The sequence below is a fragment of the Taudactylus pleione genome, unplaced genomic scaffold (assembly GCF_031769625.1).
Source record: "Taudactylus pleione unplaced genomic scaffold, aTauple2 ptg000817l, whole genome shotgun sequence".
In the NCBI taxonomy this organism is placed as follows: domain Eukaryota; kingdom Metazoa; phylum Chordata; class Amphibia; order Anura; family Myobatrachidae; genus Taudactylus; species Taudactylus pleione.
Window position 1 is genome coordinate 1012309 of NW_028285219.1, and position 27614 is coordinate 1039922.

Sequence of the window (27614 nt, forward strand, 5' to 3'; positions counted from 1 at the left end):
ACTATTACTGTATATATGGCTGAATTTCTGATATGAAAGCTACCTACTTATATCATACTCGATCAACTGTAGAAAAGTTGCAAACAGGGGTAACCCAGCATTACCCCTCCTTTGATACCCCCCCAAGCACTTACATACATCTATATGATCTCCCTAATTGCCCAAGCCTTTTTACCCACGGCAAAGAACTTTCCATGTTACCATGTAGCACAATGTACAGTATGTATTCCTTGGGCATGCTACCCAAATAATGATGTTTGGTAAAACTTACCTCTCCTTCCAGCTGACAACACCAAGAACCTTCCAAACCTAGATGAGGAGTGGAACTCTGTGTTCAGACTCATTCATAAACTGAAAAAGAGGTAAAACCAGTGAGACAGTGGCCTCTTTCTCAGCCTCATCTGATCCTTTCTATACCTGTAACTCTCACAGTAATTAGCTACTCTTACTTACATAGTCTATTCTGATTTACCAATCCCTTCCCCACCATCTCCACTATCTGAGCTATCACTGACTTTCATATAATTCTATGGGTCACATGCTGCTTCTTTCAGAAAGAACAGTCACAGATAGAACTGGGCTCAGCATTGAACCAGATGTTGGCAAGTGATGACCAGGTGGATAACATCAGTGATAGGAAGCTGCAGCTGGGTCATTTCAGGTAAGAGAGGAGACCCGGGAGCACAGAGGAGCTGAGTCTAAGTTGAGCAGCCCCAAAGTCTCTGTGTTACCATGCCAGAGACAGAGTGGTGCTATGTAGTGAATTGGAAAAGTGGAATAAGAAACAGGGTAAGAGATAATGAAAATTAGACAATATAATAGTGACAGATAAAGGCAGACGTAAGACTGAGATCATGTGAGAGAATGATGAGAGTAGGGGATGCCAAACATTTACATTGGGGGGGGGGCACTAAGCACAAAATTGCTTCACACATTTTTAAATGTCACAATAACATCAATCGCAGCTACTGGGAAGGTCCAGCCCATAGCATTAGGTGCATCAGGATTTGGCTACCAGTATCCAACACGGAAGCAGATAGAATACAGGAATTGGATATTTAAAAGCTAATCCACGCTAGCGCAAATACATATAGATATAGTAAATACTATAGAGCTCCTACCATCACCCTGACAGCTCTGCTTTTATCCTTCCAGTGCTGTCTGGTCTCTGTGGTGGATAAGGGCAAGTGCGAGAAGTGGGAATAGGCTAGGCAGATAAGCATTGCAGAGCTGTCCCTTCACCACAAATCAGCTGTCAGAAAACAGTTTCGCTGTCTCTTCCTTTGTCTAACACTATGAGAAATTAGTTATTTATTTAGGGACATATAATAGTATTCAGTTTTAGACCCAATAATTATAAATTGTTATCACCACGTATCACAACAATAAGGAATTAGGGCTCACTCCGATGTAGCAAACAACACATGCAGGGATAGAGGCTCAGGGAGCCCGTCCCAGCAATGTGTAAGAAATGAAGTGATTACAATAGCAATCACTTCACTTCTTCTTCAGGACCCCGGCGCTACTGCACATGGGTGGCCATTGCTGGGGGGATCCTACAGATCCTTTTCCCGGTAAATAGTACATTATGCAGCCCACAGGCTACAATGGTTATCGCCACCTGGAGCTTGGTAAATTCTGCAATAAAGCTGCACCCATAGAAAATGTGGTCAAAAATGGAGGATCGCAGCAGGTACCTTTTATATATGCTGTGGTCACCCCTTCATACTTCCCGGGGATACTTAATAGCAGGTACCCCACAAAAACAGCTGTTTTAGTAGGTAACTAATTTTCATAGATAAATAGGCTGGTGAGTAAGTTAATCCCCTATTGGTTAATTTTATTTATGTATTAATGACCTCAATTTACACTTGGTATACAATAATACTGATAGAAAATAGAAGTAATTAGTAGCTGGACATCATACTACATAGCATTTACCTAACCCCCAGCCTGTCATATGGAGGTCCTGCAATAAGAAACTGATGTCCTGTCATTCTATCGGTTGCTGAGAAGCAGCAGGTAACAAGTAATAAATATAGATACAGTAAAATGCCAAACAGGTGATTTGGACTGATTTCCAAATTTTCCAGGTTAAAATTTGAAACTAGAAATAGGAGACTGGACATTGTAGTGTGAAGTGCTAATGCTCCTTAGGTCCTGTGTAGAGGGGAAGCAGCCATATATACATTACTTATGAGGTGTATCAATAGCAGCTGTTCCCTCTCATGTTGCAGCATCTGGAAATTATGCATTCTACATAAAATACTCAGTCACATACACATTGACCACTTGCCTGGTGTGGTTGAATGAGAGATGACCACACCAAGCTGGGCTTTCCCTGACCTGGTCACATCTGATGAGACCACATCAGAGGAGTCTGCCAGTGCCTGCAGGAAACTAATCTTCCAGCAGCAGGGCAAAACCCACCTGGCCGGCTGATAGTAGGGTCAGTGTCTCCCAAAAGCTTGGACTGACTGCACTGCAGAAGCCCCCCTACCCCTGCGCCCTCCCCCTCCCAATCAGCAGTAAGTCTCCCTGTGGTTGGCTGCTCGTCTTGCAGGACTATGAAATCCTGGCAAAACGTAAATACATTTATTATATTATATATATACAAAATAAAGAGGACGCTACTCCAATTTTCAACAATGCAAAAAGGAACTTAATTAATGTTCATCACACTCAGTAGAAAAACATTTTCGCTGTTCAAATGTCCAAAAAGGTATGACAACGCACTTATATCCACAGCAGAATTCAATAGAATATACTTAAGAGAATTCTTTCAAGTTGTCTGTCGACTTCAGTCCTCTCTCAGGTCGTTCTAGACCAGTGCAGTACACAACTTTAAATCCATATTAAATGTCACTCCGTGACCGACCCCCATCAAAGCCAAACCGCAGAGTCAAGTGTTCCAGCAAGTGTGTGCTTTGCTGCGGTTTAGCCCGGGTGGGGTCGGTTACAGAGTGACATTTAATATGGATTTAAAGTCTGCTGGTGGGTCATAGTCGCATCGCATTGCGACTTAGATGCAGGTTTGTAAAAAAAAAAAAAAATATCTGACGCTAGCACAGTAGCACAGGTCCTGGCGGCTCACCTACGCCAGGCAAATCGTGCTGTGTGGCATATTGAGGTTAGATGTAGGAGGACACATCTGTAACTAAATTAGATACAACAATATGAAAGCTTCACATGTGTGAGGAGCTATGAGGACGACGACTGTGTGAAGTGATGGGACTGGTTTCATGCTCGGCGTCTTTTAATTTTTTTTGTGAAATAATTCCTGAGCAATCAGTATCTGGAGACATCTCAACCTCCCAGAGCTGGGGTGACAGAGGCATGCAGGACATCCCTTACCGATATATCACCCTGCCGAGCATCACCCCCTGTGCCCCACAAGGGGAAGACAGTGTGGTGGATGACCTGAAGGTAATAGAGGAAACATGAGTGTAATAATGAGGATATAGCCATGTTACTGTCAACTGCAACACATGTAAAAAGAAACGGTTACATTTTAATCACTATACAGCTTATTGCTGTCCCTTTGTCATGTTTCTGTCACTCACTGTGGGTCCCATTTGTCATTAACTATTTGCGGCATTTTCTCCGGAAAACATCAGTTTTCGGGGGATATCTGCAAATATTAAGTATCCCTGCAATGTATTATGGAGGGACCGCAGCAGATATCCCCACAGCTAATGCCATCTAAAGATGGCGTTGTGCTTCTGTAGCCTGTAAGCTACACATCGCAAACAAACTACGAGAGGGTTCCAGAGGAACTCTCCACAGCAATGGGTGCTGGGCATGCGTGGTCTGTAAAACACACATGCGTAGGACCCCAACATAGGAGTGAAGAGACGGTCTCTTCACTCAAAGCACCTCGCAGCAACGGGCTCCTTACAGAGCCCCTGTGCGCTATTCGATACATGCCAGCGCTAAGATCACATCTTGCAGTGCAATCATGGGCGCTAATAACATGCCCAGATCGCACTTCAAATGTGATTGTTGATAAATGGGCCCCTATATGTCCTTTCTTATACTGTCTTTATGGCATCTCTTATCTACTGCGCATAAACTACAGCTACAGCTATTTATCCCCATAACCTGTCTTACCCTACTCACTTCTCTCTCCTGCCCTTATTTTCTCAGTCTATGATTATTACTTTTCTTTATTTTACTTCTAACCAGCACCAGCAGGGACAGGTGGACATCCAGTGTTCTCATGAGACAATCTATGAGAGCAGACAGGAGTTATATATTCCCTCTTTTCACACCAAGAAAGGTAAGAAACAATCTATAATATATTTACTCATCATAAAGGGAGAGTTCATAATGAGCGGAAGGTATAGGAGAGGGGAACTTGGAGAGGGATAAATTATTCTTCAACATATTCCCCAGTGCATCTGCAGACTCACTCTGTGGGGAAAAGGAGCCTATGTAGCCATTCCCTACCCTTATTATTACTCTATATATGGCTGAATTTGTAATATGAAAAATATACCTGTTCATGTCATACATGACTAACTGTGGAAAAGTTGAAAACAGGTGTAACCCACCATGACCTTTCCTTTGACCCCCACCCACATATTCCCATTATATACTTAAACATGTCTAATTGCCCCAGCCTTTCCTCTTTTGTCTCAAATGGGGGGTACTTTGACCCTGCGTTAAGTGGGAAGGCTGAGCACTAGATAACTCAGAGCTCAACACCCCAACTCCCCCCCACCCTCCAGCTAATCAGTGCCTGCAGTGAGAGGCATGATATATTGGAGCCAGGAGTATGTTTATTTTTTAGTTTCTAGTTTTGTTTTTAAGGATAGCCTGAATCTCCATATTTGATCATGGATAATGGAGCAGGCATCAGTAATAGCCCCAGCAGCTGGCCACTACACAGCCCGCTACTGGCAGAGGGTCACCAGGCACCCGCAGGCACTCTGGGACCCCATATACAGTGGCTGCCTAACAGAGGCATGAGAGCCTGTATTCGTTTTTCAAGCCGCACCACATCTTGGTGGCTGCAGTCACACAGCAGCCTCCACAGCCTACAACAGGCAGTGCTGGGCATCCGGAGTGGTGGTGGGCAATTCGCCTGGAACCGGAAAAGGTAAAAATACCTCTGGTTCTAGGTACAGGGTGGCGGGCGGCTGTGCTCCTGGTCTTACATTGGATATCCCAGACACCATCTAGCAATGGCAGATGCCATTTTCCCAGCACTTCCTGAGATTGGGTGGGGCTTAGCCCTTATCCTTTTAATCTCAGTTTACCAGCAGGGCCGGCAACTGAAATCATAGGGCCCGATACACCCATTCTTTTAGGGGACCCCCAATCCAGGCTCCCTGGCAGAAACAGGCCAGTCACTTGAGAGTCTGCCTTACCTATATGTGGTTTTTCTGGGGAACCTCTGAGCCCCCATAGTTTCCCCCCATGCCCTCACAGTGTCACTCCATGCCCCACACTTACCTTACTCTATGTATGCCTGCCGCAGCATCTTTGCTTGGGTGTCTTTTCCTCAGCTTGTCATGCGCTGGATCCCTTATGGTCTCTTGGTGCTGGCTTAACTCCGCCGGCTACTTGATTCTCAAAGCACTTAACCTAAGCAGCATGGGGCTGGCATTTGCTCCTTTGCATAATTATATATATATATATACACACACACACCTCATCCCACAATGTGGTCTTCTATTCCCCATTGTGACCACCATGCCACCTTGTGCGCTCTCCCATCCCCCACTGTGCACTCCCATCCCCCATCCCACACTGTGTGCTCTCCAGTCATCCACTGTGCTATCCCCATCCCCCCTCTCACGCTATGCTATCCCATCCCCCCTCTCACACTGTGCTGTCCCATCCACATCACAAATTTTGTTTCCCCCTCCTCCCAGGTTGCACTTTCCTGCTTGAGTTTCCTGGGCAACTTCTGCTGTGTCTTTCTCCGTCTGCTGCTGCTGGTCGGGACTGGAGAGGCAGAGCACTGTGGTGTGGGCGGGGCTGCCTAATGACTGCTTCTATCTCTCAGCCAGTGATCTGAGGAGACAGTTCCACTTACATCAGACTTCTCGGATTACTGGCTGAGAAATCCGAGGAGTCATCAGGCAGCAGCCCCCCCACCACAGTGCTGAGCCTCACCAAGCCCCTACAGCAGCCAGCAGTAAGTGACTCAGACCGGGCTGGCGCTGCTAATATAATGTATGTGCAGCATTCGGCGGCAGGTAATTTCTGCAGATGACACCCTGCCTTCACCCCGCCACTGGACTTGCTGCTGCAGTGATCAGCAGGGGCTTCATACATGCCTGCACCCTGTTGATTACAGCAGCAGCAGTGCAGGCAGCGGTAAACTACAGGGCACCCTAGGAACTCAGAGCCCGGTACAGTTGTACCCCTGGGCCCCCCTTCGCCAGGCCTGTTTACCAGGCTGCGATGTCAGGAGCCAGTAACCCTGGGGGCTCGACAGTAGGGAGTGCTGAGTAAGGCTAGTTTCTAGCCTGTAGTTACAGTTTAGTTATACAGCAGCTCGATTATTGTAAGTTGTGTCACATATCAAATTAATCAGCACAGTCTCCAGGTGCATCCTCGTCAGATTGTGACTTAAAAGCATTCTAGCAAGGGGTGCTGCATGTACAGCCGTCATAGGTCCCACCTGTTCCCCCTTGGGACATAAATGTAATCTTGGTGGCTCTCGAGCCTCTTTTAGTCATCTCCTCTGCTTGGTGAGTCTCAGAGTTGGCAGCATTATCAGCTAGTTCTCCTCTTCTAATTTTTTACTCTGCCCGTGCAGTGCTGGGTACTAGGCCATCTTTTCAGCCTAAGGTGGTTTTTCATTTCCATCTGAATCAGGAGATTGTGTCACCGGCTTTTCATCCTTCTGATTCCGATAGCCCTCTCCATTTCCTATATGTTGTCAGGGCATTGTTGATTTAAGTTGACCGAAGCGGGGCAGTCTGGAAGTTGGGCTGTCCCAGAGTCACAGGATCCCCCAACTGAAATGAAAGAGGATTTTTCTGTACTTACAGCAAAATAAATTCCTCTAAGTTCATCTGGGGGATATATTGTTATTTGTTAACTTGATTGTGCCTCTGGCTCTTTTTTTCAGTTACACCATTTATTTTCACTATGTTGTGTTCTCCTTTCACTTTATTTGAAAAATAACTGATTAGCTGGAGGAAGAGAGAGGGTTTAAGAGGGGGGGTAGGGGGGATGGTTCAGCTCAGATAGTTAACTATTTAGCGCCTACTCCACAGCCTCCCCAATTATCCAGAATCCCCCAGATGGACTTAAATAAATTGATTTTGCAGTGAGTACAGAAAAAAATCCTTTTTTTAATCTGACAAATAACTTTCCATGATACAATGTACCCGAGGACCAGTATGCATATCCTGATTCTGCTACTCAAATAATGATGTTATGTAAAACTTTCCTCTCTTCCAGCTGATGATATAAATAATCTTCCTGAACTGCGGAAGGCAAAATCCATGGATAGATGGATTCATGACCTGAAAACGGAGATAAAACCGGTGAGACAGCGACCTCTTTCTCAGCCATAGCTGATCCATTTTACACCTCTAACTGTATTTAGCTACTTTTTATTTGTACTGTCATCTAATGCTGTGTATTACTCACATACTGCTGCTTTTAGCAGGAACAGTTGCAGAAAGAACTGCACTACGCAGTGAAACAGAGGCCAGCAACTGGTGACCAGGTGGAGAACATCATCAGTAGGAAGCTACAGCCACATGACTTTAGGTGAGAGAGGAGAGCGGGAGCACAGTCTATGGGCGGGATGTATCAAGCATCGCATTTAGGATGCAATACACCCCGACACTGATCTCATGCATACTGGCGTTAATAACACTGGTATGCATGTACAATTGCGATTCAAATCACAAAGAACTCTCTTTCAAACTCTCCGGGTTTATGACCTGGGAATACTTCGATGTGCGACCGTTGCCCCATAGGCTTCAATTAGGCAGCTTTATCTAAAGATGGCATTGCCATTCAGGTACAAGATCCAGAAAGTATTGCTTTCCGATGCTTTGTACATATGGAAAATGCCATCAAACCTATGAAAATGGCAGTTTTCAGAGTTTTGAGTGCATTTTAGCATTAGTGCATCTGGCCATGTATGTATTACCATGCCAGAGTAGAGCTATGTAGTGCATTGGAAAATTGAAGTAAAAAACAGGGAAAGAGATAATAAAAAATAGACAACATAATAGTGAAAGATAAAGACATATATGGGACTGTGAAGAAGTACATGAGAGAATGAAGAGAGTAGAGGAAGCCATAAACTTACACTGGAGAAGTTCACTGAACACAACTTTTCTTTACAAATTAATAAATTTCACAGTAACTTCATTCACAGTTGGAAGTTCCAGTCCATATCATTAGGGGCATCAGGTTTTGAGTTCCATTATAACATAGAGGCAGATATACAGTAATATAGAATTAACAAATTACATAGCCATGGCTACACCCCCTGTAATGTAATGCCACAAATTGTGACATTATGTCATGGACAGCAGTGTTGCCCACTTTTTACTGGTTTATTTAAAGTAAATTAAACAGTCAAAAATCCAATATTATCACTTACATGCAGCAAATTGTAAGTATGGCCAAAGCCGATCAGGGCCATTGTAAAGCAGGTTTGGGAGCATGGCGTAGCTAAGTAAGAAAACTTCCACCACGTGCGAGGTGGAGCTATGAGGAGGCTGACTGTGAGAAGTGATGGGACTGGTTTGATCCTCTGTCTTTTTATTTATTAGAGAAACATTCCGCAGACACGAAGAAGACATAGATTACAGTCTTTACATAAGGCTGCCGAGTATCAGCCCCTGTGCCCCTCAGGGAGAAGACAGTATGATGGTTGACCTAAAGGTAAGAGAAAGGAAACATGAGTATAATAATGAGGATACAGGCATGTTACTGGCAACTACATGTAAAAACAGGTTACATTTTGATTGCTATACAGTTTATTCCTGTCCCTTTACCATGTTTCTCTCACTCACTATATGTCCTTTATTATACTGCTTTTATGGCATCTCTTATCTACTGCACATAAACTACAGCTACATATTCCCCCATAACCTGTCTTATCCTACTCAATTCTCTCTCCTTCCCACATTCCCCCTTTCTACTTTTCTTTATTTTACCTCTAACCAGCACCAGCAAGGAAAGGTGGACATCCGAGGTATGGATGGGAAAATCTGCCAGGACAAGGATTGCCTTTTTCCACCAATTTACACCAAGGGTGGTAAGGAACCATTTAGTATTTACTTATCAAAAATTGAGAGTTCATAAGGAGGGGAGAGTGTAGGAGAGGGGAACCTGGAGGGAGAGCTACAGGAGGTGTGGTATGGTTGGGATGAGGAGATACAGAGGAGACATAAGGTTATGAAACTGATGGGTCATAAGACCATAAACAAAGAATATCTTTACCTAGAAGATATCTGTCCTACATGAAATTCTCATCTTATCTCTGGATTCTGTATTGCTAAACAATTACCAGGAGTCATTATGGTAGCAGCGCATCCCTAACCCCCCAAAATTAAATGCTGATAAAGACTAATTGAATGCAATTATCAAAAGTTTATTAAGGAAAGTCTGTAACAATCTTATACTCATACACACACACCTAACTTGCCATAGTGTCCTTCCTTACACAGTAGGCATTATCAACCAAACACAATATCATTCATAAAGTTTAGTTTGAATTAGAGTGAAAACATATTTAAGATTTAAGGATTTTTTTTTTTCGTTTTTAAATTTATAGCGGTGCATTTTTAAACACATGTATTACGAGGATAAAATTTACAGTGAAAACAAATTAAAGTTTGATCTCAAATTCCTCGCACCAAGCCCATGAGACATTATGAAGCACAGAATGCAACTGATAGAAATATATTAATTTGTAAATAATTAAATCTCAGAGAGATACATACAAAATAGGCCTCAGTGTGAATTGTAGTTTTGTTAATCCTAGAAAAGGAATGTGTTCCCAGGATAGATGGGGGGAGATTGTTACACCATCCACAACTGACAGATTAGGCTACAGATACAGAGACAATAGGTGATATGTGTGACACGTTTGATATTGTTTTTCTGTAGGTAAAGAAATGATTATTTGAAATCTCAGAAGTTACATTTTGAGATGAACAGGAATAAAGAAGAAAGCATGGCTTAAATATTAATTCATCAAAATATCTAGTTCTGATCTTCCAATAAGCTTACTAAAGTGCAGGTTTTTAGAAGTGAAGTTGGTCCCACAGCAACCAATCATATTCTACTTATCATTAATCTAGCAACTGCTAGAAGATAATAGCTAGAGTCTGATTGGTTGCCATGGGAAACAACTCCACTTTTAAAAACCCACACTATAGTAAATATACCCCTACTAGTCTCCTAGAATATTTTTTTCTGATCAAACTGATGGTTTTCAATAGTATTAATTTTTCATTTTTTGCTAATTATTTTTATCTAAATTCCATAGAAAAATCCATGCTCCTGAATTGTACTCAAGGATCCGGAAAATCTATGCCACCATATGTTAGCAGGATGCCTCACCCACCTCAGGGTCCAAAGCCCACTGGACGGAAATCAGGTATCCTATTTATACACAGATGTGAGGAACTTGAAGCTAAGTGAATAGCAATAAAAGACATGTAATATCACGGTCATTAGATGTTGTGACAAATGGAAATGTGATAATTATGTGTCTGTGAAAGATCAACATTGAGCCAATTTCAAGTATAAACTAGTCAAATAACTTAATATCCTGTAATATTCAGACACTTTGATAGATCAGTTACACATATTGATGTACTAAAAATTCTTATGGACTGATTAAATTAGCTGCAGGTTGAGTGGTGCGATCTGCTCTGCCCTGTACCCTCTCTGTCCCCTGCTCTGACCCCCACTTTTATGCTGTCCTGCTCTGCCGCCCGCTCCTCACTGTCATCCCACCCGCACTATCCCGCCCCCGCTCCATCCCACTCCCATAGATACTGCATTCCTGGCAGTTCTGGTACTTGTCATCCTCCTCTCCTGCTAGCCTAGGGTCTGTTCCATCTCCCAAGTAATGCAAAATGTATAATCCTGGTAATCAATAAGCAGCCTATGAATACAAAAAGAAGGGGGCCATACCTATAGTCCCTAACACAAGAGATAATACAGATAAATAATCAACTGAATTCACTGGCGCTAAATAATAAATACACTAACTACACTTCCCTTGTGTTTTCTTGAAGGTTTGTGCATCTTCAGTCTCGAAGGATTGACACATATAAAATAAAGAGAATATACAAAAAAATCTTATGTAATACAGTTAAGACATAAATATAACGAGTATTTTTCCTTAAAAACTGTAATTAACGGTTAATATAGATGCCCCCTCACCATAGCACCCACAAGAAATGTAAACAACTGTGCATATCAAAATAGATTGTTCATTTATTCATATTCACCATTTGTGTGTTGTCGGGGAACACTTACAACTTGTTGAAATAATGTGCACATATCAAAGGTTCTTTATCCCGTCTGTTAGAGGAGTTTTCTCTTTACAAGCAATGGATCAGCACTCTTAATCACTGGAGATTATGACACCATATAAGAAATGTGCCACAGGAAAACAATCCATAAAAAGTATATTTATTCCAACAAGAAAAAAAGCAGACATAGATTAAATAATAAAGAGATATCATACCCAAGGATTAAAGAGTCTTCAAGATGTTAAAAAAAAACAAGGCCTGATTAGTACTCCTCCTCCTTTATCTGTTTCCTTTCTCTCCTGGTCAGACTGCCCCCACCATGGATTTCGGTAAGAATACAAATATTTCTCAAGGTATGGGGCAGTCCACCAAACCTACAATTTAAATCCTACTCCAGTGGTTCTCAAACTGGGTGCCACTGCACCCTGGGGTGCCTCAGGGCAGTTACAGGGGTGCTTCAGGTTGGTGGTCCAGTAACAAATAATATGAGATATGGTAAGAAATTACCCTTGTTATCTCTATTTCTACAAAGTCCATAGGGTTCCACAGGATACCTTGGGGTATAGGTGATGACGTCAGGCATCGGGCACCATAGAGTTAAGTTTTCAGCCTCCCAGGATGCACTAGGGTCCCCCTCCTATACCCCGCCCCCGAGCCAAGGCATCTCAGTTACGTACCAAGCCATAGGCTGGAGGAGGAGAAGGAAGAGAGAGAAAAAAGATCTGGACACACACAAGAATCACATTCTCACCAGAGGGAGACGGAAAAACCAGTGACCAGAGCAAAGCCCATCTGCAGCACAGGTGCGACAGGGCGGGAGTCCTGTGGAACCCTATGGACTTCGTAGAAATAGAGATAACAAGGGTAAGTTCTTACCATATCTCATATTTTCTACTTCAGGGTCCATAAGGTATCCACAGGATACCTTGGGATGTCCCAAAGCAGTATCCTTCAAGGGTGGGAACGCTCCTGTGCTGAAAGGAGAATCCGCCGCCCGAAGGAAGCATCCTGTATGTCCAACAACATCATGTAGTCCCCAGGTTCAAACTGGCGACAGGCGAACCTCCGGAGTGAGCACCATCGTCTGGGATTTTAGAGACTGAGGCAGCCCATTCCATTTGGACAGGATCAGGTGCTGCAGAGGTCTGGAGTGAAACTGGGCATATTCCACGATACCGAATACCAACACCATGGAGCCCAGTAACCTCATCGCCGAATGATCCGCTGAGACGGGATCAGTATGGACTTCTGCCAGTTTATTAACCAGCCGTGCCGTTGCAGTACCGCAATGGTCAGGTCCAAGTGGCGTAGAAGGAGCTCTGGAGATCCTGCCACCAAGAGAAGGTCGTCCAAGTACGGTAACATGCGGACTCCCTGCGGCCGCAGGGAAGCCGCCATGACCGCCATCACCTTGGTGACAACACGTGGTGCTGTCGCCAGGTCAAAAGGCAACGCCCGGAACTGAAAGTGGACGCTGCGGATTGCAAACCTGAGGAACTGTTGATGGCGTAAAAGAATAGGGACATGCAGGTAAGCGTCCTGTATGTCCAACAACACCATGTAGTCCCCAGGTTCCAGCGCCAGAATGATGGACCGCAGGGTCTCCATCCGAAACTTCGGCACCCGCAAAGACTTGTTGAGAGCTTTGAGGTTGAGTATTGGACGATATGACCCATTGGGTTTCTGCAGCAAAAAGAGATTGGAATAGAAACCCTGGCCCACCTGGGAGAATGGAACAGGCACTATAACTCCAGCCTGGAGCATAGTGTGCAAAACCTTCCGCAGTTCCAAGGCTTTGTTCCGGTCTGATGGCAGACCCGTGGTGAAGAATCGAGACGGGGGTCTGTGCCGGAAGGAGAGGGCGTACCCGTGAGAAACCACCTCGAGAACCCAAGTGTCTGTCGTGGTGACTGACCAACACTGGGCGAACTGCAGCAGGCGGCCTCCTACTTTGGGATCCCCCAAAGGGAGGCCCGGACTGTCAGGTCGCAGGCTTGTCATGTGGCTTAGGGGCCGGACGCCTGGTACTCCAGGCCTGCTTCTGGGGTTTGGCCGATTTTGTGGGGCCAGCCTGTCGGGGAAAGGATTGTGCTTTAGGCCTACCCTGGGCCCTATAAGGCAGAAAGGACGACGTACCTGAACCTGAAGGAACTGCAGCAGACGGGAGACATGCCGATTTGGCTGCCGCCAGTGTGGCTACAATTTTGGCCAGGTCCGGACCAAATAGAACTTCTCCGTTAAAAGGCAACGCTTCCAAGCCCTTTTTGGAATCAGCGTCCGCCTTCCAAGATCGCAACCATAAGGTGCGACGAGCAGCTACAGCTGCCGAAGAAATGCGAGACGCCAGGGTACTGATATCCAAGGCCGCTTCATTGATATAAGTGGCCGAATCCCGGAGATTGACGATCAACTCCGTCTGTTCAGCCGAACAGTCGGAATTGAAGGACGCCACCAAAGTGTCAGCCCAGCGCTCCATAGCTCTGGCAATCCAGCAAATGGCCATAGCCGGCCTAGCTGCCCCCCCCCGCAAGGGAATAAACGGACTTTAGGCAGATCTCCACCTTGCGGTCCGTAGCATCCTTAAGAGAAGACATGGATGGCACAGGTAATGTGACATTACGGACTAGGCGTGTCACATGAGAATCCACCTGTGCAGGGGATTCCCACTTAGAAAAATAATTATCCGCGAACGGATAAGCCACTGCCAAACGCCTCTGGCTGGTATCGTTTGCCAGGCTGTTTCCACGCCTCCTCTAAATAGTCCACCAACCGACCCGAAAGAGGAAACACTGTGGCGTCACCCTTAACATTCTTAAAAAAGGCATGTTTAGATTTGGACACCGGAGGATCTTCGTCCTCAATCACCAAAGCTGTGCGGACTGCCCGAATAAGTCCAGGAATATACACCTTGAACCTAGCGTCCGCCTCCTTAGTACGGAGAGGTTCCTGGTCGGAAAGATCCAGAATCTCCCCATCATCAGACGTCACTTCGTCATCCTCATAAGGAGCAGACAGAGATGCCACCGGCCGCTTATGTGGCCGCAACACAGACTTCCCTTGTAACACATCCGACAAGTGCTGTACAGAACTAGTCAGGGAATTAACCCACGCAGGCTCCTGAGAGACCAGGGGAGAGGAAATAGGGAGACTGTGGGGTACCATCAATTGCCTCAGGAAACCCTGCATGGGTGATGACACCACTGATTTCTTGGACAATCCCATCTGTGAGAACGCGGGTTGCGGAGCTAACTGGCCCACCAAGGTTGTAAGCGCCTTAGCGAAACAAGCCCAGGGCGGCTCCTGTACCGGTGCTGTGACCGTAATTGGCCGCGCCAATAAAAAACACTGCCGGCATAGCCCCTCCGCACTACCCTCCCCCTACGCTATAGGTACTTTACACATAGTACACTGAAGTTGGAGAGGAAAGTTACTATCAGACATGATGGTGGAAAGTATGTGACCCCTCTCACAATACTCGTTAGTATAGCGAGAGACCACCCTGCAGCACCGCACCGCAAGGGCTTTAGCAGAAAGAACAGGGACAGTGATAAGGCTGACAGTAAGAAATCAAAAGTACAGGCAGCAGTGCTAGCACAGTCACATACAATGCACAGAAAAATAAATCCTGCACTATCAGCGCTGATACTCAACTACACAGACACAGAGTCTGGTAGAACACAGCGCTGCATACACAGACCTGACCAAGCGGAGGAGAGGTATGCGGGGGGACCCAGACCACGATGCCTCTGATCTTAGGCTTCCAGCAGCGTTCACCATGCGTTCTGAAGATGGCCACTGAGGAGCATAGAGGAGGCTGGCCTGGGGGAGGAGCGCTGCCACAGGGCCAGTCGGCATGTGCAGAGAGGGCTGTGTGCAGCGGGGGAGGCGCCGGCTGTGAGACAGGGAAGGCGCGCTCCCCTGGCATGCATTTAACCCCTGGGACGCCGCAGCGCTACCGCGGTCCGCTGTCCCAGGGGGGTAGTGAAAGCGCAGGTTAATACCTGGCTCCACGCTGCAGCCAGTCCCCAGGGAGCCCCCTGCCTGGGGACTTTTGGACCATGTTCAGCAGGGTCCCACCGCGGGACCCCTGCTGCTTACCTTTGTCCCCCTTAGATCCGGCCATGGTCCAAAACATCTGGGGTCACCGCTGTGACCCCAGATGCTTACCAGCATCCCCGGATCGGTATCGGCGTTCTGGTACCGGCGGGGGTGTAGGGAAGACAGCATGGACGTCAGTACTGACTGTCCATGCTGTACTTCCAGATGTGCAGCCACAGCTGCAATGAAGAAAACTTCAGGGGCTCTTCTAAGCCCCCCTCTAGCAGGTGCATCCGACTCCGGCCGGGCACCACACGAAACTGAGATGCCTTGGCTCGGGTGCATCCTGGGAGGCTGAAAACTTAACTCTATGGTGCCCGATGCCTGACGTCATCACCTATACCCCAAGGTATCCTGTGGATACCCTATGGACCCTGAAGTAGAAAAAATGATTTTTAGTCAGTTTGAAACCCAGTGCTAATGGCTGCCAATCAAAAAATGTGGACAAAAAGCGCAGCACTTTCAACCACCACATAACTGAACCTAAGGGTGACATACTGTATTAGCACAATTTACTTTATGTAATTTATGCTGAATTTCTCAATAAGAAACTTCTGGCCCAGGGGTGCCATGGAAAAAATGCTGATACTGTAGTGTGCCATGATTCGAAAAAGTTTGGGAACCACTTCCCTACTCCATGAATCAAATGGTTAATGGACCTGAACCAAGTGTGGGTCCTAACCTATACTGTCCCTCACCCTGCATGCAACATAACCCGCAATAGATGTATCAAGTTCAGCGTTCATACAAAACATTGTGCGCCAGCTCCCAACATTTTGGTTTCCAAACCGAAAGTGATGCGGCATGTATCTCCATTACTCTAGTGATCCTTGTGACATGTCCGGTTCTTCTCTTCCTTGGTGGGATGATGTCACCAGATGTTAGATGTGGTTCGTTGTTATGGTCATGTACAGCATCAGTTCCAAGTCCCATATCAAACGTCCGGTGAAGCAGACATTACCCATGGACTTATATGAGACTTTCAGTATCCCGCTGATCCTTGTTTTTGTTATGGAGACATAAATAAATCCTCTCCAAAGTTCAATTTACTTCATAGGAGGTATATACTTGACCAAATAATATTCTAAAAACATAAAAATGCTTTCGCAGCAACAGTTTCGACAATTCCATCATATGATAATATAATACATCACATATACTGAGTGGGATATATATTAAATCCAAAAAAGAAAACAACAAATAAAGTATAATAAAAAATTATATAAAAAACTCGTTAGTGTAAATATAAACACTATATGTAAACATGTAAAAAGTATTCCAATATAAATAACACATTCTAATCCTATTAGGTTGCAAATTGCGAGTTGCTATTTTCACTTCAAATTTGCATAGCGACTTCATTTTACAATCCAATTAGCAACTCGCACTGAATCAGACAGACTGAATTCGCAACTTTCTACTCGCACCTCCCTAAGAATGAGATGGAAAGGAAAATCTTTATTTTAAGGTTAAAATGATGGGACACTGTACTCAACCCCTTTTTTGCATTTTTCATTTGATTCGTTTGAGATCAAACGAAAAAACTTGTTTTTTTTATAATTTTCTTGCATTTAAAAAAACCCCCACAAATCAGCCATTTGACACCATTTAAAAACCTACAGTACCTTCCTAATGCCCACAAACAGCCTTCTATATGGTCTTGCTAATGAAATTATCCATTTTGGGCGGTCCAGGACGGTCTCCCCACATTTTCATGCATTTCTCTCAAATCTCATTTGCCAGTCAATTTGCACCCCTCCGCTGCCAGTAGTGCGAATAGGCATATTTAGATTGGAGAATGCTCGGGAGCGCGCTTCGCTACGAAGTTTGCGAGTTTCAAGAAACAACCTCGCTACTCGCAATTCGCACCTAATAGGATTGACCCCTATAAGCTTTAAAAATATTGTGGAGATTATAAAAACTAATGAAGATCAAGGTATACACTACAAAAATACACTTTGATTTAAAATCTTGATTCAAGACTATTGGACTTTAGGTTCTATAATTGTATATACATTTCATTTCAGTTTTTGCTAAAAGTTTTGTGACATCTTTCATTCTCTCTGTAGCATTTACAAGTCTAATCCCATAAAACATTTGACATCAGAGACAGAGCAGTTGTGGTCTCTTTTGAAGTGTAATGACAGCAAGTGGGACTCAAGACCCTTTCTAATATTTCAAAGGTGTTCCCCAATCCTAACTTTTAGGGGTCTACTTGTTCACCAATATAGAATTTGCCGCAACTGCATTCAATAGCATTTAGAGGTATTGCAGGTGATAAATTCTTCAATTTTCAGTTCACTAAAGTATCATATTTAGTGGTCTTATAGTTGCTGATATTCCTATACTCTATGCCACAGGTTCTCAAACTCGGTCCTCAGTACCCCACACAGGTCATATTTTGCAGTTCACCTAGCAGGTGCACAGGTGTATTCATTACTCACTGACATGTTTTAAAAGATCCACACATGAAGCTAATTATTTCACTTGTGTTTCTATGAGGAGACCTGCAAAACATGCACTGTGTGGGGTCCTGAGGACCGAGTTTGAGAACCACTGCCCTATGCACATGCCACATCTATAGAACCCTTTACACCTGTTATAACCAGTTCTACCCATATGTCTTGAATGGACACTTTTTACTAGTTTTGTTTCCTAATTTTCTGAATCTCAGAAGTTACATTTTGAAATGATCAGGATTAAATAAAAAAACATGGCTTCAAATATTCCTTCTTCAAAATATGCCAGTTCTGATCTTCCAATAAGCACCTTATTTTCAGACTACTAGTCTCCTGAAATAGTTTTCTGATCAAAACAGATGGTTGTCAATAGTATTAATTTTACATTTTTGCTACTTATTTTTATCTAAATTCCGTAGGAAAATCCATGCTCCTGAATTGTACACAGGGATCCGGAACATCTATACCACCATATATTAGCAGGATGCCTCACCCACCTCAGGGTCCAAAGCCCACTGGACGGAAATTAGGTATCCTATTTATACACAGCTGTTGTAGTTAGAGATATATGGAGGAACTTGAAGCTAAGTGGATAGCAATAAAAGAGACATGTAATACAACAGTCAGAAGATGTTGTGACAAATGGAAATATGTGATAATTAAGTATGTGTGAAAATATAAATATAAACTATAGACAAATAACTTTTAATGGCTTGTAATATTCAGACACTTTAATAGATCCCTTAAAGTTACACATATTGATGTACTAAAAATTCTTAGTGGCTGATTAAATTAGCTGCAGGTTGAATGGTGTGATCTGTACCCTCTCTATCCCCATCTCATTAGATTGCACCTGATAATAAATAATCCGGGTGCTCTAGGAATAATAGTTCACGCTGTGTGTTTGTGGAACTACAAGTCCTAAGAGTATGTCAGGTCCTCTCTTTTGAATACACCAAAAACTTTTTTACATGCATATATTCACAATTTTGTTAAATTAGCACCAATAAAAAAAAAATTATTTTAAAATATGATATCTAGGTAAAGGTCTCCTTGCCAAATACTGCACCAATCCACTATAATACTTTTAATTTCTTATTATGCCTCATACCTCCACTATACTGTGAGAGGAGGCGCATGTCTATGAACTATGGGCCAGATTCAGAGCCGGACGCTCTTTAAGAGCACTCGCTCTGAGTCAGGGCTTTTTTTTCATTATTATTATTGTTGCGGCCTCCTGGCTGTTTACTAAGCTGTGGGTGACCACCCACAGCTTTTGCGAGCAGCCAGGTGATGGTCGCGACCATCGGGGCTTGCGACGAGACCCTTGTGGTAGGGTCTCGTCCATCGCAAGCCCCAGAGAGCTTCCTGCTCTAACAGAGCAGGAAGCTCTCCACTGCCATCACTGGTGAGGTCAGTGGTGCCTCCCACTAACGGAAGGTGTTCCTTGGGGAACGCATCAGTTTGTGTAGCCACTGCCACTCCCCGCCTACAAAACGGGGCGAGCTGTCCATCAACATCGACAGCCGCCCCTTTTATAGTGAGTCTCGGAGCGAGAGAATTTCTCTCTCGCTCCGGGGCTTGCACATGCACATGGCGCGCGCAGTACCCCACCATCGACGTCAGAATCAGGCCCTATTTTCCTTGGGACATACTCCATCTTGCCCCTATAATGATCACTACCCCCTGTAATGCTCTTACCTATTAAAGAAACGTGGAACACTATAGGGCCTATTCATCATTACTTAATTTATACAATTGCAGACGAAAATAACAATTTTCACCTGCTTTTGTAAAAATTAAGTGTTTGGGCCATTCATCAAGAAGGTAAAACAAGAGATATCACAGATATCTCTTACTTACTTTCCTCTGGGGAAATGGCCCGCTGTCCCCATACACTTGTATGGGGACAGAATTCATCAAGCTCTGAAAATATATTTTCGGAGCTTAAGTGCAGTGGCATTCGCCATCTTCAGAAAGGCCAGCTCTATTTTCTTATACTCCTCACAGCAGCACTGTTGGCCATCTAATTTTCCTCCAAAGCCTTTACTCTATTGAGCTTTGAGAATCTCCATTTTTGCCCCCTACTTGTCCAACCGCCCCTTCTCAGTATTTACACCCATCTTTTCTTCGCTTCTCATTCCTGTCGGGGCTCCCTCAAGGTTCTGTCTTTGGTTCCCTTCTCTTTTCACTCCTCTGCACATCTGACCTTGGTGAGATTATCAGTTCCTTTGGACCTTGCTACCAACTTTATGCCCAAAATGTCCTCTATTGCCCAGATCTCTCTCCCTCTGTCCTCTACCGTGTCATGTCCCATCTGTCAGGCATCTCAGCCTGGATGACACGCATCATGAAACTAAAAATTTATAAAACTGAACTCCTCGACTTTCCCTAAGCCAAGACGTCTCACTCTACTCTGTTCACCAAGACCCATACCTAGGTGTTATCCTTGACTATGCCCTTTCTTTCTCCTCCTACATACAGTGCATTTCGTAATCCTGTTATTTCAACCTCCGCAATACTTCCAAAATCAGGCCCTTCCTCACTGCGGATGCTATTAAATCTCTCATCATCTCTCACCTGGATTACTGCATTCTGCTCCTATCTGACCTTCCTGAATCGGTTTTACCATTCTCCACTCTATTCTCAATTCTGCTGCCAACCTCATTTTTTTCTCTCATGGATCTACCTCTCTGCCAGTCATGCCACTGGCTCCCTATACCACTCAGAATTAAAGCAGAATCAAACACCTCTCTCTCACCTACAAAGCTCTCAAATTTACCAATCCTCCCTATATCTTCAGTGTCATTTCCTCACATACCCCCTCAGTTATTTCAGGAATACTATTTAATTCAGTAATACACAGACTTTAGACCAGTGAGAGCCAATTTATATTCCAACTCTTCCAAAGACCTGCACAATACATATAAGCATGTGTCTCTGCCACTGTTGCCATATTCTGCTGTCACTCACCCTTCACAATGTAAAGCTAGTCTTAGGGCTGCATGTCCTCCCATGGAAACCAGTTGCGCACGCACAAATGTGTAAATCTGTGCATTTTCTCTGCCTTATGAATTTTGGGTTTAGAGCAGTTAATGATGTAATGTATTAGATACCTATGTTTCAATAGTTTGTCAACTTGATGTACTTAAATGTTCCACCTTTTTCTCTTTTAATCCCTTAGTTACGTCATTTCAGGAGCACAATTGTACCAGCTTTTTCTGCCCTTTACATCGACAGGGTTCTAACCTTGGCAAGAGGTCAAACATCTAGGACTCACAGTGTGGAGAAGCTCCTACCATCAAATAAACTGAATTTATACACAATTACATTTTATTACAATTACAAGTTGAGATTTTATAATCAATGCACATAAATAGTTACACTGGGATGTTGGGTGGTATTGGCACAAGAAAGTGACTGCTGTAGACTTTGGAGGTGATGTATCAAACAGTGGAGAGTGGAGAGGTGGAGCAGTTGCTCAGGGCAACCAATCAGCATCGAGGTAACATTTATTAATTACATTCTATAAAATAAGCAGAAGCGTATTGGTTGCTATGGGTAACTTCACTGCTCCCTGTTATCAGTGCTTGATACATCTCCCCCTTTATCTGGTAATGCTTTGCTTAGAAGGTGATGCTGCTACATTCTGCAGAGTTATGGCACCTTCCAACATAACTCATTTCACCCATAAGACAATGTCCTCCTCCTCTTTTTAACTATTATTTTAACAGACATAATTCTCTCAGTTATTGTAAGAACATCATAGGCAAATAATATATATGCATAAGGACTGCATTTGTTGGTACTTTGGTCAGGATTACTATTTCAATAGTTACCAAGAGCTACTGTACTTTATTATCAGTTACAGCAGCTGTACAAATATTAAGATATGCAATGTTTTCACCTTTCTTCTCACTGCCGACATATATTACACACCAAAGGTTCACATAACCAGTCACTATCTGAGGATTTATGTGAACTTAGGGCCTGATTCAGAGATGGACGGTATTGCACAGCCACAAGGAAGCAACTGTCCTATAACATCCAACTCGAATGCAAATGCAGCAGGAGGTGTCTGTGGGAAATAGACACCTCCTTGCTACGTCTGCGATCGGAGAGATCAACATCCGTAGATGCTGCTTCGAATCACTATCGCAACCATGACCGGGCTGCGTAAGCCGATACTTACTCAGCCTGGGTGGTTCCAGGAAATCTCTGCACCGATGCAGACCCAGGACTCGTTCCTCGCGGAAAACGGGGACAACACACCACCGAGAACGCTGGCCAGTCATGTCCCTCCTCCGCCCCATAAACGCTGCAGATTGTCAATCATGTTGCAACTTGGGGGATCTGTGAGCGAGATGGAAGGACACATTCTACACATTTACAGATCTCAAAATATAGGAGATGTATGCAAACCATTGGATATGCATACATCTTTAATGGTGCGTACACACTGGGCGATATTACTGAGCAACTGCACGATTACGTAATCGTGCTATCGCTCAGTAATCGTGCACAAATCGTGCACTTTTATGTCAGAAACGACCAGCGATGCGCACTCCCGCTGGTCGTTTCCGACATTGTCCATCGCCTGAACATGCAGCACAATCTGCCGATGACAGATTGGCATGTTCAGGAATGATGGACAGTGCCTGCACTGAACGACTGATCGTTCAGTGCAGACACTACAGGGGATCAGGAACGTCGGTACGATTACGATGTCATAATCGGACTGTCTTTCCTGATCGCCTAGTGTGTACCCACCTTAAATCAGGCCCTTAGTCAACAAGACCTGATGTGTCCAATACATTTTTGAGAATTTGTATTCTACAAATACAATATACATGTGCTGCACTGCAGGTACCCAAGAGACATAAACCAAGCAACCAGAATAGTATGTCTACTGCAAACTAAACACAGAGGAGCTGATTCTAAGTTGGATGCAGCTAGAGAAACAAACTCATCTCACAACTTTCTGCTGACTGCGCATGCAGTAGGAGCAGCACACAGGGACTGCGATTGTGTCTGCAGTAACAAGTGGCTTAGTCAGAGCTGCACCTGGAGAGGACAGAGCATAATGTGAAATAGGTATTTCATGGCAGCAACAGGTGGTTACTATTTGGATGCAGTAAATAGTTGAATCTTGTGAGAAAGTCATGGGCTGCACCACGACTTACATGCTTCTTTCAGATGTCTGGACATGGCTGGGATGCCTAAGTCAGGCAGCATGGGGTGGGTGCAAGTACAGATACTAATGATGTGACTGAGGATGGAAAAACAGCAGGCGGCGTGACTCGGACACACGTGGACAGGCAAATACTTGCATTATCTTAACAGTATAAGCAGACTGCAGTGGCCAGACACAATTGATCACAAGACAATGACACACATGCACACAGATACTGTCGAAGACTAATTTACATAATTCCATATTTACATATGCTTTATGCTGTATAATGAAGCAGTACATGAGATTTAACAGGGCATTGGTACTTCCATTTTGTTTCTCTGTCCAAACTTAGATTTAAATGGAAATGAGTGTATGTCTTTAAGGCCGCACCCGAGGGAAACTGTTTATCTAACACAGTGAAGAGATCATGCCCATATATGTGTCCTTGTGCTGGGGACACTATTCAGACTAAATATGGGATGCAATACTCCATGAGTATCACTCAAAAGGAATTCAGTTTCGAGTCTGATTGTCAAGGAGGAGTTAACAAGAGCAAGCTTTGTCTATTATCTGATAATGGTAGTGGGCGTTAAAGGGGCGTATAATCTGAATATTGTAATAATGTATAAGTACTGTGTGACAATGTCAATCATTGTTATTCCTGCATTATAACCCTGGGAGAATATGTCCCAGTTAAAAGGGCTTGATCTAATTATTTAACTAATTAATAAAATGACAAATTCTTAAGTATACTGGTTTGGAGAATATTACTTATTATGGAACAACACCTGTTAAAGGTAATTTTAGACAGTTGGAGGCACTTGCTGTTCCTTTACGACATCCATCATCTACCTGTGCACCTGTCAGGTTTCCTCACTACCTCAACAATGGGAGAGGAGTGGCTGTACCTGCTGTCTGGCCAGCAGCTGGGACATCCAATCTCCAAAATCTTCGGGAGTATCAGAATTAATTATATATATACATTATGTGTATATATATTTATGTTTCTGTGCTCCGAGATGTTATGTAATGAGAGGAAATGGTGTACCACGTGATGAGAGGGGTGTAGCTAAAATTGAACTCAGACATGATTTTATATTGTGTGTTGTTGCATTTAAGTAATATTGCTAAAAAATAGAGTTAACTGTATTAAGATGCTTTAATAATTTAGGCTGTGAACTGATCACTCACAGTCAAAGGTTTATTTAATATTTGTGTAGTGAAGAATGTATGAATTATGAGTGTATGAAATATGGAGATGTACCTGTTTTTCGACAGACAGACGTGTCGCAAGAGGTAATACAAATGTGTTTGTATTTGCTTGGAGAAAAACAGGTGACCATAGAAAGCTTGTTCTGACTATGTGCATTTCTATGGTGAATGTTAAAAATGACAAGAGATGATAAAATGTGTATTCCAGTGGATGGAAATTAAAAAAAAAAGTGCAGCGTAAAGTGTTAATTTGTAATGTTTACATAATTAGTATAAGTAATTCTAAATTAAATGCAGAGATCAGTCCGCGCGCTTGCGTAAAGTATGTCATGTTAAAACTCTATAAAAAAACAAAAACAAATGTATGTTGTTGGGAACACAATGGCAGGCTGCAGCTGCTATTGCTATTTCTATAGTTGTGTCAGTAATGTTTAAAAATATTCTTAAAAAAATCTTTAAAATAGTGTTTAGTATCTGTAAAACAAAACGCTGTCACAGTATCTGAAAAGTACAGGCAGAGTTTACGTTATTGTTTGCCAAGAAAGTTCTTATAAGTTCAGAATGTCCCAGACAAAAGACAAGAGTTTACAAAAGCAAGAGAACTATAAAGGCTTATATATTTATTACATTATCATTGTTACATAAACCAATAGAGAAAGTTTGGAAACAGCTAATTTTTAGAGAAATTTGATTTTTGAGATAAATAGTGTTGATGTTATTAATGACCATAAGCCAAATGTTTAATGCTATGTTATACCAGACTAAATAATAAGACAGTTGCTGCTAATCATAAAGGATTTAATAGGGCAGCATTTTAATATCTAGAGTGGGAAGAACTATACTTTAACATAATTGCCAACTTAACAAGGAGAGGACAGACAAAGATCTTGTACAGAACAGAGATGTTGGGTTGGAAGATATTTGGATATAAGTGAAGAGATGTATGTTGGTTTGGTTAATAGCGTCATTCGTGAGTGTAAGTATTTTAAATTGAATACGGCAGAAGACCGGCAGCCAATAGAGAGTCAGACAGAGTAGATTACCAGACACTGGATGTTTGTTGAGAACAATCAACCTCGCAGCTATATTAAAAATGCCGTATAGTGGGGAAAACCAGTAATGAGACTATTACAATTGTCTATGAGGAAATAATGACTCCATGTGCTAGATTTGTTGCATTGTCTTGTGTAAGATATGGTCGAATTTTGGCTATGTTTTTTAGATGTATGTAACAGGATTTAGAGACAGTTGAATGTGAGAAACATTAGAAAGTTTATAGTCGAGGATGACACCAAGGCAGTGAGCTTGTGAAGTGGGGTTGATTGTCGTATTGTCAAGTTGTCAATAGTTATAGGGATATCAGCATGGTAACTATTATTGACTGGTAGATATATAATTAATTCTGCTGTGGATACATTAATTTTGAGGTGGCGAGATGACATTCCAAGATGTAATGGTGGAGAGATATACAGTGACACAGATAAGCGCAGTTAGTGACAAATCTGGGGAGAATAGGGAGGATTTGAGTATTGTCTGCATACAGATGATATTGAAAATCAAAGGAGCAGATTAGTTAGCTAAAAATGGAGGTAAAATCAGAACAGTGCACAGTATAAGAATGATTATATAAGTAGGATGTCAATCAAGAAGGAATGTGTCTTGAAAACCTAAGGATTATATTGTTTACATAGGAAGAGAATGCTGTTTCTGTGGAGTATTAGGAATGAGATAAGAAGAGTGTAGATACTTCATCTATATTAGAGGGGTCTAATAAACATGATCCTATATACTTCCTATGTTCAGAGCAGGATTGTAAACTTTTGTGATGACAAACTGTTTAACTTGTACTTTCAATGTTTTCGGAGTGAGAAACTGTCTGTCTGTGTACCTAGTGCGTCAGTGTGAGTTTAACTCTCTCTCTATACCCCCTCCCAGATGGAGAAGCTGCACGAGAAGAAAAAATACAGTTTTGTTTCAGACAAATACTTTAACTATCTCAGAGCATGAAACTGTGTCTGGATTCTTGCATCATAGGTTTCTTTTGTACCTCAGCTAGGGTACTAATAAAAGAAGGTTATGAAACATACTTTTTAGTATATACGTTGTATCTACATAATGTTTTAATAAAGCAAAAGGATATATTCTGAAAAAGTTTACAAACAGTTTACAATATTTGATGAATAATCTGCAATTTTTTATGATCTTACAGATGACGCAGTCCTTATCCAACAGTGATCTATGGTTATATTCAAAGTTATTTTAAACTTCAATAAGAGCTATTAACAAACAATTATGTTTCTTTTGCAGAAGCAAGTTAAAAGGTTAATGGGACAAAAATCCAACTATATACTGATAATTTTGAATATACAGGACATTGTTTACCATCAGCTCGAAGACATTTATATCCTTAAAGGGTGGCATTAACTGTTAAGTTGAATTGCATCTATTGGTTTTACATACGGTTATTCAGATATTTAATAATACTCAACTTAAACATGTTCCTACAGCCAGATTTTCTCAATGGGAGATAATATGTTAGACTCATATCAATCTTACATATGTCATAATTTCAATTGTGCTACATTGATCTTCTTTATCCTCAACAGGGGGGAATATGGTTGATTATGGTTAATGGTGAGGAAAAAGGAAGACAATGAACATGTTTGCAATAATGAAATATAAAAATTTTTTTTTCAGTAATGGGAGGTTTCATTAGATAATCCTGACTTAGTTCTCTTTACTGATGATAACTGCTACAGACAGATGCATAATGTTTTTTTTTGGTGACAGGGAATGCATTACAGTGACTACCACATTCAACGTAGTTAGCTGAATGTAATGTACAGTATTGATTATAGCATTTGGAAGCATAGGGGTTACAGCATAGCTTCTGGGAACTACAATTTTACATGTACAAACAGTTAAGGAACTGAAAGAAGCAATATGTTTACTAATAATAACTTGTAGTAATTAAGTGTCGGGTACAAACTAAAGAGATTGATATTATTGTCATGGGTAACATATTAGCTGACAGGGTAGTATGAAAGGTAATTTTAAGTACATATGATGAATCAGTTATAGAAACTCAGTTGATGTTGTTTAAGGATATCACATTTGACCAATTAAGACAATATCAGAAAAATACTTCTCACAATGAGGTCAATGTCTGGAAATTAGAGCATTGTTACAAGA

General features: G+C 42.7%; 1 long non-coding RNA gene across 3 annotated transcripts in view; it reads right to left on the reverse strand.

The window, feature by feature from the left end:
* Positions 1-7149: 7149 nt before the first annotated feature.
* Positions 7150-27614, reverse strand: part of LOC148474709 (uncharacterized) — an 88890-nt gene continuing 68425 nt past the window's right edge. For 2 of the 3 annotated variants that reach the window (XR_015872853.1, XR_015872855.1), the window contains exon 3: positions 7593-8862. This is a non-coding gene — a long non-coding RNA (uncharacterized LOC148474709). Of the gene's footprint in view, positions 7488-7592; positions 8863-27614 lie in introns of those variants that run through there. The other variant, XR_015872854.1, reaches the window with a different exon arrangement.